Genomic DNA, 12,060 nt, shown 5'->3' with positions numbered 1-12,060 from the left:
AGAACAAAAGGAGGGGGCGATTCTGCAAACCCCAGAGGGAAGCCTCATCTGCCCCCCCCCCCGCCCCCCAACACACACACACACACACCTACTGGTGGCAGACATAGGGAGCGCCCTTTCTGAGGGGAGATGCCCACCAGGTATACAGAAGGTATACAGAAGGCACTCAGCGAGAAGTCCCCATGGGTTGTGTTTGCACCTTCATGCTGTCTCCCCTCCCCACCCCCCACAGCAATGCCAAAGGAAGCCTGATTCAGGAACCCCCATGCTGACCACCCACAGGGAAAACAGCTTGTGATAAACATCATGTCCCCCCAGACGCCTGAATCCGCCTCAAAAGGAAGACGCTACAGACCTGGAGCAGGAAGATGGGGACTGAGACAGAAGGTCTGGGAAAAGCAGGGCTGGCCCACCTGCTCTCCATCCCCCTCCGTGTGTGAGGCGCCTGCATTGCCGCCCTTGGAAGGAGGCCTGTGAAGGAGTAAAGAATGTGGCTGTGCTCGGCCTGCCGTCGTGGATAAGCAGGAAATAGATTTACGTGCCAGAATCTAAAACCCTCTTTATCGGTAACAGAGCAAATAATGCAAGACCTACATGTGTTTCCAAACAGGAGTCTGTCTGGCTGCGTGTGAACCCAGATCCAAGGCCTGCTCTCCACCGAGGAGGCTGCAAAGGCTGCTCCTCTCTCCAACAAAGGCAACCTAGAGGTTTAAAGGGAAAAGGAGATATAAATAAAACAAAATAGCAACAAGCTCTGAAGCCACTGCTGTCAAATCCTCCGCGCGGTGGTGACGTCAGAGCCTGTCTCCCTGTGCCTGGGGCTCAGACAGCCAAGCCCTGGCTCCTGCCAGGTCGCTTGGCACCGGCCTCATCTACCCACGGCCCCTTTCAACCTCCCGCCGGCTCCTGGAGCCGGTGGGCTTGCGGATGGAGGCTTCTGTGTTAAAGCAACCCTGTTGGTGGAGCACAGGCACGTGTGGGCTTTTTAATGAGACCCCCTAGCATCCCTTCACGAACGTGTTTTTAACTATTCTGAGATCACGCTCCCAGCCTTGGCGACTCTCAAATAGGCCTCAGGGATTCCACTTGCCCAATGCAAAGACTGACCCTGGTTTCACGGAGACGGAACCCTCGGCCTGGAACAGACCGGGAGAAAAAAGCAGGGTCTGATCACAGCCCCATGGCAGTCAGTGCTGGGTCAGTGTGGTGGAAGTCAGTCCTGCAGTCATTGAACATGGGATCAATTGATATTAAGTGACAGAGGATCAATTAATATCTCTTTGAGAGGAGTTGAGAATATAAAGTACAGTGTAGAGCAATTACTTATTTCACATAAAACTTTTTTCAACTAAGATGTTTTTCTTTATTTAAAATGTATCTTTATTGTTGAAAGTATTACAGATGTCCCTTTGTTTCAGTTTTTTTTCCCCCCATTGATCTCCTCCACCCTGCACCCACCCCTTCCAGGCCTTAGCCAGACTACTGTCTCTGTCCATGGGCTATTCCTATCTAATACATAAAAATCTAGAAAGATTTAGAGAAAATAAAATAAAAGATATGCCATGTAAATATTGAACAGAAGCGCTGAAGTTGCTGCATGAATACTTGCAGGCTTGAAGCCAAAACACAACTCATGAGATAAAGTTAGTCATTGTAACATAACAAAAGGTTCCTTTCACTAAAGAGATAAGATGGATCCCAATACTTATACACATAATAGAACAGTGTATGGGTTCAGAATGAGCCTCACCAAGATGTGTCTCAGTGGTATGCAGATTTTTGAGCTAAGGGCAATTTTAGCTTCAGGCTCGAGTGAAAATTCTGCCCCTCCCTTTAACTACCTAAAAAAAATTGAATTAGAGGCCTTGCCCATAATAAGACATTATCCTATATAACAAAAGGCTAATATGCAGATCGACAGAACAGCAGAATGACCGGTTGCTATGACACGCACTGACCACCATGGGGCAGATGCTCAATGCAGGAGCTGTCCCCTGGTGGTCAGTATGCTCCCACAGCGGGAGAGCCGCTCAGCCAGAAGCTGGGCTCATGGCTGGCTAGCGCAGCAGCGGTGATGGGAGCCTCTCCTGCCTCCACGGCAGCACTAAGGATGTCCGACTGATGGCTTAGGCCTGCTCCATGGAGGTGCGAGAAGGTGCCATTCGGGCTGAGGAACCCGCCCCTCCATGTGCACAAATTTTGTGCACCTGCCTCTAGTATTATAATAATTATGTATGGTGTCAGACGGGTACAGCATTATTAGGATGATCACTTAGTCAGTTACATAATGTCTAACCACTGGGTTGTATACCTGAAAATAATATAATACTGTATGTCAACTGTAACTGAAAAATAAAAATAATATTTAAAATTAAAAAAATGAGAGCATAATTTATAGGTAAGTATGGATTAATCAAAAGGCATAAGTATAGGTACTAATATCAATAAAATGGTCACATCCTTATATCTTTTTTTGTTCCATTTACTGGATTTAAAATTTCTAGTGGACAAGTATTGCTAATACTTTTTGGATTTCTTGATATTACAATTCTTATCTTAGAGTAGGTATGCAGTGTTTATACTTTGAATGAATGAGTTAATTTCCAGGGGGCTCACTGAACAAGAGAGGAAGCCACTGTTGATGGCTGTACAAGGCTGTTCCTGTGATCCCAGTTGTAGTATAATAAAAAAATCAAGTATGTGAAAATAAAATAAAACCTTCCCTCTTCTGGTAATAGATTTTTGCTTCTGAATATGAAATTAATAATGTTCTCAGAAGATGCCCAATTAAGGTTTATGGCAAAAGCTAACGGGGAAAGACTTACCCCATTAGGATAAGTTTGCCTGATAAATTACAGGACATCCATCTAAATTTGAACTTCAGATAAACCACAAATAATTGGGGACACACTTATACCAAAAAAATATTTGTTGTTTATGTGAAATTTAAATTTTAGTGATCAATCTGTAATTTTACTTACTAGGTCCAATAATCATATGTAAAAAATACTTTGCATATATGAGAGTAAGATGCGCCTTCTGGAAAACTCCTGTGACCTACTTTTGTGAGTCCATCAATCAAAGCCAAGGAGCTGAGAAGATAGATCTCTAGGGCTAAATATTTTAGGCAGCTGTATAAAGAGTTTGGGTAGAGTATTTTTCAAGAAAAAGAAAAGAAAGTAAGGTAGCATTTAGAGAAATAAAAAGTATATTTTTAGCTGTGATTTTATTTAAAATAAACTTAGATTAGAAAAATTAATTCTTTCTCAGAGAAGAAAGCCAAGCATAAGCACTATAGACCATGTGGGAGAAATAAAGCATATGCTATAGAATTAAACTGTCAAATATACTCTAATAAAACAAATATGAGAGAGAATAAAACCACAGGAAGCTAAACTAGGTCTTTTTCTCTGGAAATCAGCAGAGTTGTGATCTGCGGAGGGCCTAAGATACCATCATGAGAGAAGATGTAGATGCAATTAAGAGTTACATAAAATTTTTAGCAGTCATATATGCAAGAAAAGTCATTAAGCCCATAAACGAAGTGAAAAGTAACAGAATTATTCCCAAATATGTGATAAAGACATTAAAAAGAAACATGGTGTCTGACAGAGCCCCAGGGTCTTAAGAGACTTGTTAGATTGTAAGGGAAGTTGTTAATGAATAAGAAAAGCTGTTCAACAGACTTAGAAAGCCTCCAGAGAACGAGGACATACATCAAGGAAGTTTTGAGGAAGGTGCAATATAATAAAACTCAGACAGAAACGTTTAACTAATATACAAGGTTGCAGTGGTATTTCAAGGAATACAATTTCAAATAGCAATGTCTTCAAGATTGTGGATTTATTACAAAGAGACACAAAGGAACACCTTTCTATCAAAGGTCACTTACTATGTCAAGACCTTAGACTCTCTTCACATAAGCAGCTGACTAGATTGAAACTGCATGAGAAAAAGAACAATGATTATAAAATGTTTTCACATTGAGAAAGGTCTGGGTCACTGTGTTTGGTCTATAACTCTACATGAGTGGTTGGAACTAAAGTCAGACACTAGCATCCTAGCTCTGCCATGGTGACATTTGAGGGCCACTTCCTGGCAGTGATGCTGTGATGTTTACTTGCCAGATCTTCTGAAGACCACCATTATGGTTAATTAAGTATCAAGGATTGAAATTAATCATGCATTTTGCTTATATAGTTCTGAAATACTAAGCTACTGCATAAGAAACATTATTCTGATGGTAGCTTAACTAAAAATAGGAGAGAGGATTTTATTTAGAGTAAAAGAACACTAACAAGGAATTTATAAATGTAAGTTTTGTTTAGGAATAAATTTTCATTATTTTGAAGCTAGAAAAGAATGAAAATAAAAATGCAAGTTATCCTGGCAAATTAATAAAACTTTATAATTTCTATTTTTCTTGGTCAGCTGGTTTCAGTAAGTGTTTAGTAGAATTATTGGCTTTTATTAGTGTCCAGAAATATTTGAAAATCTATAATTTAGCACTTTTAAAATTTCTAATATCTAAACATTTTAAGGGCTTTAGTATACTTAAATAATTACATCCTGGGAAACTCCAAACAGACCATAATGTTTTCCAAAAAGGGACATTCACATCACACACTGAAGTGAGTTTCAGTGTGATAATTTGACACCGCTTGTTAAGGAAAGGTAGTGTTTTAATATCACAATATGTGACATTGTGAAACTTTTGTGTTAGAGCTTTAGAAAGACAGAAATAACAGAAACACATTCTGCGTGGGTTTTCACAGTGAGAACAAACAGTGGGAATAAACAAAACTTCCAAAACATAATAAAGTGGATGTAAAAGGGAAAAAAGAGGGAGGGGTATTATTTTTTTCTTTGCTTTCTCAAGGGAATATTTTTAAAAACTCACATTGTTTATTATACTTGTCACAAACATCTAAAGAAAACTAAACCCAGTGTTTTCAATGGGTTTTCTCATGTCTTTCTCTGGCCACGATTTGCTTGGTCTGGCCTGGTTGGTCCGACTCCTCCGTGGCGAGCATACGCACAGTACCCTCTGGGCTGCAGGGCGCTGCTGCTGCTGCTTCTCTGTGTGCACGTTGGAAAGGCCCTCGGCTCACCTGCAGCTCCGTGACATTGACTTCTTGTGCTTCCTGCTGTGCACAGGGCCTGAGACTTTGGTTTTATCTCTGCGTCCCACAGGCTGTGACATTTTTGTACTAATTGAGCCCCTAGCTATCGCCTACATGGAAGCATGGTCTGCCACTGGGATTTTTCTCTGAAAAGGTAGCAGGAAACATGTTTCCACTTGTATTGTGTATCTGTTCCTGTGTAACAAGCCACCGCAATATTGTTGGCTTGAAGCCACAACCATTTTATCATTTTGTGATTCTGTGGGGCAGCAATTTGGGCAGGACCACGCAGGATAACTCATCTGTGCTTGGCACGGTTTTGCCTGGACAGTTGGTGGGTTCCTGTGGCCTCGTTTGCATGACTGGGGCTTGGGGGCTTGTCACTGGAATGCCACAGTCCTCTGTGGACTCTTTCCCAACCTGTGGTCCCTCATCCTGCAGGGCCTGGCTCTCCATGTGTCCGCTGTCCTCATCAGGACAACTTGGATTTCTTTAGGTGGGAGTTGGGTTTCAAGATGGAAAGTAGGAGATGAGGGACCTGGGCTTCAGACATCACATTCCACTGGTCAGAGCAAGCCACGCGGGCAGCCCAGATTGAGTAGGGAAATAGATGTCACCTCTGGAAGCAGGAATGGGAAACACTTTACTAAGGAGCTTAGTTGTGTTCATTGGTTGGTCGCTTTTAACGCTACACACCATTCAGGTGATTGGCAGTTGCCTTTGGAGGGGCAGCTGCGCCTGACAGCATCTTCCTTAGAGCAAGGCAGTGCATGAACTTCAAGTTTTTTCTACATGATTTCCTGAAAAAACAAACAACAACAAGGAAACACAGAAACTCTGCTTCTTTGTGATTATAATGTTAATTCAATCCAGTCTTCTTCTCAGACAGCTCAGCTGGTTATTTCAGGGGAACTAAAGCTTCTGTTCTTATTGCATTTCTCTCTGTTTTTGAGATAAACAAGTCACTTGTACTGATTTACAAGATAGGATGTGGAGATTTGGGTTATAGTTCCTTGGAAATAGACACACTGAGAACTAAAAGAACAAATTGGAAGTCCCCTCTTGCAGAGGGAATAATGTTTCATATTTAACAAGTGGAATCAATTCTGTTTGCTGAAATGTTTCGGGGGGAGGGGCAGGAGAAAAGAGAAATACTTAATTTGGAGATAAATTATGCAATTTTACTTACTAATGTATCTGATAAAGTAACTTTTTTGTCTCACCAACTTGAATGTATGCTTATGTGAAGTTGCGTTGTTGTCTCAGGTAAAGCCCTTCCAATTCTTCCGTGGTAGGTCGAAAAGAGTGAAATTCCTTGGTGTGGTTCTGAAAGCCCTGACCTTATCCGGTGTGATTCATTACACCCCATCTCTTGACCTACACCCCAGACAATCTAACTGCCTGTGAGTCTCCCCAAAAGTTACGAATGTGGTCAAATCCTTTGTTACTTAAAGTGTCCCTGTTGAAGCATCTTTCTTTGGTCCCCTGACTTGTTTCAGCTTCCCTTCCCCCAAAAATTGTGCCCCAAGGACACTGCTACTCCTTCTAGCCTTAGTTCAAGTATTACCTCTTAACTGAACACTCCTTAGAAATGCCTCTTCTTCTGCTGAAGTGACTGTATTTGAGTCACTTCGTGCCAAGTTCCAGGCTTTCATACATTTCTATCTTTGCAGCAACTGCATTTTATTGCATTTAATTGTTTACTTGTCTTCCTCTGCTGGACAACATGCAATATACCTTTAATTGGTGAATTCTCTCTAAGACAATTCCTGGCATATATTTAGTATTTAAATTAACAAACTATACTGAATGCTTTTGACATCAGCCTCCCCTAGATGCATCCCAAGGCAGACACACAAGTACTAACTCACCAGGTATTATCTCAATATGACTCAGAAGAAATTGCTCATGTATGATGCTGTGTGTTTTATCACGACTTGAAGTATGATTAGAAAATACATGTGTTCAGCCAGAAGATGTGCTGGCCTAGATTATATCTTGGATGCCATAAATTAATCAGCAGATTGTTTAAGAGCAAGAAGAAAATTCCTTGTTTCTTTCACAAGTCTGTTAAGACGCAGTGTTTGATGTACTTGCTTTCTAAGGCATACGTTAGTTGAGTGCAATTAGAGGACTGTTGACCCCACAAGCCATATTGCACTGGGTGTGTTTCACAGACTGTACCTTGACATGTCACATAACCCCCATCTGCATTTGCAGGTCTGTGCTCATCATTGGTTAGAAGCAATGTCATCCAAAGTGATAATCCTGAATGGAATTTTTCATTTGAGCTTATAAGTTCTATCTAAGGCTCACAGCATTGGCACATTTTTGTTGTTGTTGTTAATAAAATTACATAGGTTTTGGGTATACAATTCTATAATACGTTGTCTGTATGTTGTATTGTATTGTGTGTTCTCCAGCCCAGTGAAGTCTCCTATCACCATTTATCCCCCTATATCCTCTTCTAGTTCCCCCAGCCCCTTTCCCTCTGATAATCACACTGTGACACATTTTTAATACATGTGTCTCCTTCACTTTCTATCACAAATTTAGCTTCCCTCTTTCACAGAAAAATACAAAACCCCCAAACCATTGTTATCCTAACATCTTCCAAAGGATTACTTTCTCCAAAGCTATTTTTCTCTTCCTTTTCCTTCTACTCAAATTTCTAAAGCTAGAGTCAAGATGGTTAATCCTGGGGCTGAGAAAAGAAATCAGTTGATACCTATTATTAAAAACAACTTCACATTTCTTTGAGGTAGAGTTGGCATAGTAGAAAACCGTGCATTTAGGTGTCAAAAATAAATCATGCAGTTCAAATTTCAATTATGCTTTTTAGCCAATTGTTTTGGGACAAGTTACTTACTTTCTTTTTTTAACATCTGCTTTCACATCTACAAAAGATATTGTATTTCTGCATACCTCCATTCACCTAGAAAGTCAAGATAAACCTTGCTTCCATTTGCTTCATGGTATTTAGATATTTTGTCATGATGAACTTAGCCAGGCTTGTTTTATTACTCAGTCCTTTAGACCTCTTCAGAAAAGCAAATGGGTTTTCTATTCTGTATTATCTTTTTATTTCTATTCTGGTGTGGTTTTTTTTCCATAAGATTTTCTTTTTCCTTCAGGTGTAGGCATTTACTCCTCTTCATTGTATTCCAATAGGCATATGAAACTAATCCTAGGTGTAAATCCTGCCTATTGAATAACTTATCCTTTGCATCATGCTGCTTTATTCAGCAGATACATGTTTGTACTGTTTTCTGTGTGTCAGAATTTATGCAAAACACTGGGGATAGAGTGAAAAATAATACTACAGACTTTTCCCTTGCCCTCTTGGAAGTTATAGTCAAGCAGGAAACAAAAATTAAACAAAATAATTATATAAATTATTTTAATTTCTATTTAAAATAAATATAAAGATGGAATGAGATTATAGACCAAGTCTCTGAAACTACTTTAGAAAAATGAAGGAATATTTTTTTCTTTAAAAAGAAATGTTATTTAAGCTGAGACTTTAAGAATAAAAAAAATTTTCCTGGCTGGTGTTGCTCAGTGGTTAAATGTCAACCTATGAATCAGGAGATCATGGTTTGATTCTAGACCAGGGTACATGCCTGGATTGTGGGCTCAATCCCAAGTAGGGGGCATGCAAGAAGCAGCCAATGGATGATTTTGTCTCATCATTGATGTTTCTATCTCCCTCTCCCTTTCTCTTTGAAATCAATAAAAATATATTTTGAAAAAGAATTTAAAAAATAGTCTTATTGAAGGACTTGAGAGAAAGCTTGAGTAAATAAAATTCAATTGGAGATGAAGTTAGGGAATAAAGGTGGGTGAAAATATTCAAAGCTGTGGAAGTGTCATTTTAAGGATTTTTTACCTTTTTCTGAAGGGAAATAAGAAGCAAAGAAAAGTTGCAGCCAGAGGGTAACACGCTCTCCTTTTTTAGGATAACATCTGGCTTCTGAGAGGGGGACTAGAAAGAAGTGTATTGCTTGGGAAAGAGCAGCAGGCAGAAGGAGTCATGTGTAGAATTGTACATGTAGGTTTTGCAAATATATGTCTAAGGCTGGGAGACACAGCTGCAATAGATAAACATTTCAGTTACTGCAACCTGTAATTTTTAAAAGGATGTATCAGAGTACATGAGATTGCCTTGAGAGAGTATATCATAAAATGAGGGACGAATAAGGAATCATAAAGTACTTCACCATTTAAAAGCGGAGTAGAGAAGGAGGATCTGGTAAAGACCTATCTAGAAGCAGGTTTATCTGGGTGTGAGAGCAACCTGAGATTAGGGTTCCGTTTATGGCGGATGCTATGCTAGCATCTCTCTTTGGGGAATGAAAACACCTGCCTCACATTAGGTTGCACCTTCTCCAGAGGTGGCCTGCAACCAATGATTGGTTAACGTGGGCGGGGCGGGGGGGTGGTGTTGAGGCCCTGTCTCTTGACCCAATCTGTATTGGACAGTTATAAACCGCTGAAGTGTTATCCCAGCCCCAGGTATCTCCATGGGCTGAAACTGGATACAGCCTAGGTTCTTCCCTTGCGCTATCATGCTTCTTCCCCTGCTATCCTGGCTGCTGTTCCCAGGGGAGTCCTGTAAAAGATGCCCTTCCTGCTCATATGCATCTGAAGTCTCCCAAGGAACCCTGAAACCCAGCCTGAAATCTCCCAGGTAGCCCAGCCTACAGCGCATGGAAAACAATACATATTTTAAGAAAGAGGATATGCTAGATTGTGTCTAGTAATCTTACGGTCAAGAGATGCTGTCTGGGAAAGGAAAATGGTGAGTGGCTCTTTGACTCAATAATGAATACATCTATCTAAGCTGAGTCATGAAAGCAGGAATGTGATTTGACTATGTAAGGAATGGATAAAAATGAAAAGTTAGGATCAGAAATATTGACAGTCCTATTGAAAAGTTTAACAGCAAAACAGGATTCAGGAGAATGTGAGGTACATGCGTAACAAAGGTCTAAGAAACTGAGTAATTGATTCTACAATATTCCTGAGCAGATGGAGGAAGTAGTCATAGTATACATTGGTTTTAGGTTGGCTTAGAGAAGGATGTAACAGTTTTCTGTCCATGGATTATTTTGTCTCAAGGAAGAAAGAAGGAAAGATTAAGGGGAATAGAGGGCAATTGAGAGGATTGTGTATATGAGGAACGATTGAAATAGTCATTTGGAAGAGTGATAATTGAGTCGAAAAAGAAAAACAGTGATCTTTTTTGCTAGGCAGCATGGGAAGTCCAGTTGAGAACAATGGTAATGAATATATACTGGTACAAATTTAAGCAATAAAATATTCTACTTTCTTCCTTCTCTAATATAAATGCTTCACATTTGGGGTTGCTCGGTAAATAGTGCTTGTGATAAAAACATCTGTTTTTGTTTGTTTGTTTGTTTGTTTATATTCCTTTAAGAAAAAGCTATTCAAAGAAGATTTTAATTATCTTTTATTTAAAAAAAGAATACTAATAAGCCTACACAAACATTTCATTGTTGGAGAATATTTCCTAATGAGTCTTACCCTTACACCTCTCTACAGGGCAAAAGGAAGGAACATTTTTGACTAATAAGTAAAAAGGAGTTATTTTTGAAGTTATAGAAACATATCTTGTCAGTCTAAATTTATCATCAAGCCTTAGTAGTCACAATATGACTGATGAAGAGAAGGAATGTGTGTATAATGCAATGAACGGCTTCAAGAAATGTATTTCCATAGAGAATGTGGGTGGATGGGCGGCTCAGATTAATCAGTATCACCTGCAGGGTTGATCTAATTCTGCCTCAAAAATAAACTACACACCATCTTGATGTTTCTTTAGATTCTATAAAGTTTATGGAAGGTGACATATTAGTCCTCTGCTAAATAACATCTTATTTTAATTAAAATGAATGTAGTCTTCTTATGATTTTTTCTTGTTGTCATCTTTTGTGGGAAAGTAAATCCTCTGGAGCTTAACTCTGGCATTGAATTGAATACTTTTATAGATTTAGAAAACTATCCATCCTTATGCTTTGTATTACTAATTTTATCTAATTTATAAATTTGTAAATGTTTAGCAGTTATTTTTAGGGTCTTGAATAATATTTAATCTTTTAACAAATGCAAAACACCTCCAAAATTGTAAAACTTTATTAATAAAGTTACATAATTTATTTTGTTTTTCAATGCTTTAATTTTTTGACAGTAAAATTTTTGAGTATCTAAATAACTTTTATAAATTTAATTAACAAATACAGTGAGACAAAATTTCTTCTAGGTATTACAAAACAACATATAAATAGTAAGATATCAACTTAAAATTCTATGTCTAAGTAAAGCAATTAATTACATGTTTTAAATTTAAATTTATGAAGCTATCATTCTAATTCATTAGAATTTCTAAATGTAACATATTCTATTTCATTTTTTATTTTTACTTTTTCTATATCAACAAAAATTTCCTGAGAATTTTATTCTTATAAGAACAATAAATATGGAGAACCCCAAAATTTTGCAAATATTCCAATATTCTGATAATAGTAACAAATTTAAAATCAAACATCTATATCAAGTACTCAATTGTGCATTTGATTTTCCACCTTTAAACTATTACTCTCATGGCTAGGATCTGTTAAATATTGCAAATAAATATATTTCCAAGTATACATTTATTTCTTCCCAATGTAAAACTACCTTGCATTATTTTAAATCTTTTAAATATTTCTCTATTTAATTATAAATTCTCTTGAGTGGGAGAAAACATATATCCACTAGGACTGTAATAACCATTTGGGAAACTGAAGCTACTCAGCATACCCTGTACTTAATTCTAAATCTTTCTGCTCAGGAAGATAATGTCATGCTATATGACTGTGATTTATTATGACCAAGATACTGACTTTTTTTTTTAGCTCCTAAAAGACACCTATTT

This window comes from Myotis brandtii, unplaced genomic scaffold, assembly GCF_000412655.1.
Source record: "Myotis brandtii unplaced genomic scaffold, ASM41265v1 scaffold179, whole genome shotgun sequence".
NCBI lineage: Eukaryota > Metazoa > Chordata > Mammalia > Chiroptera > Vespertilionidae > Myotis > Myotis brandtii.
The sequence above is the reverse complement of the archived record's forward strand: the minus strand, read 5'-3'. Positions refer to the sequence as shown.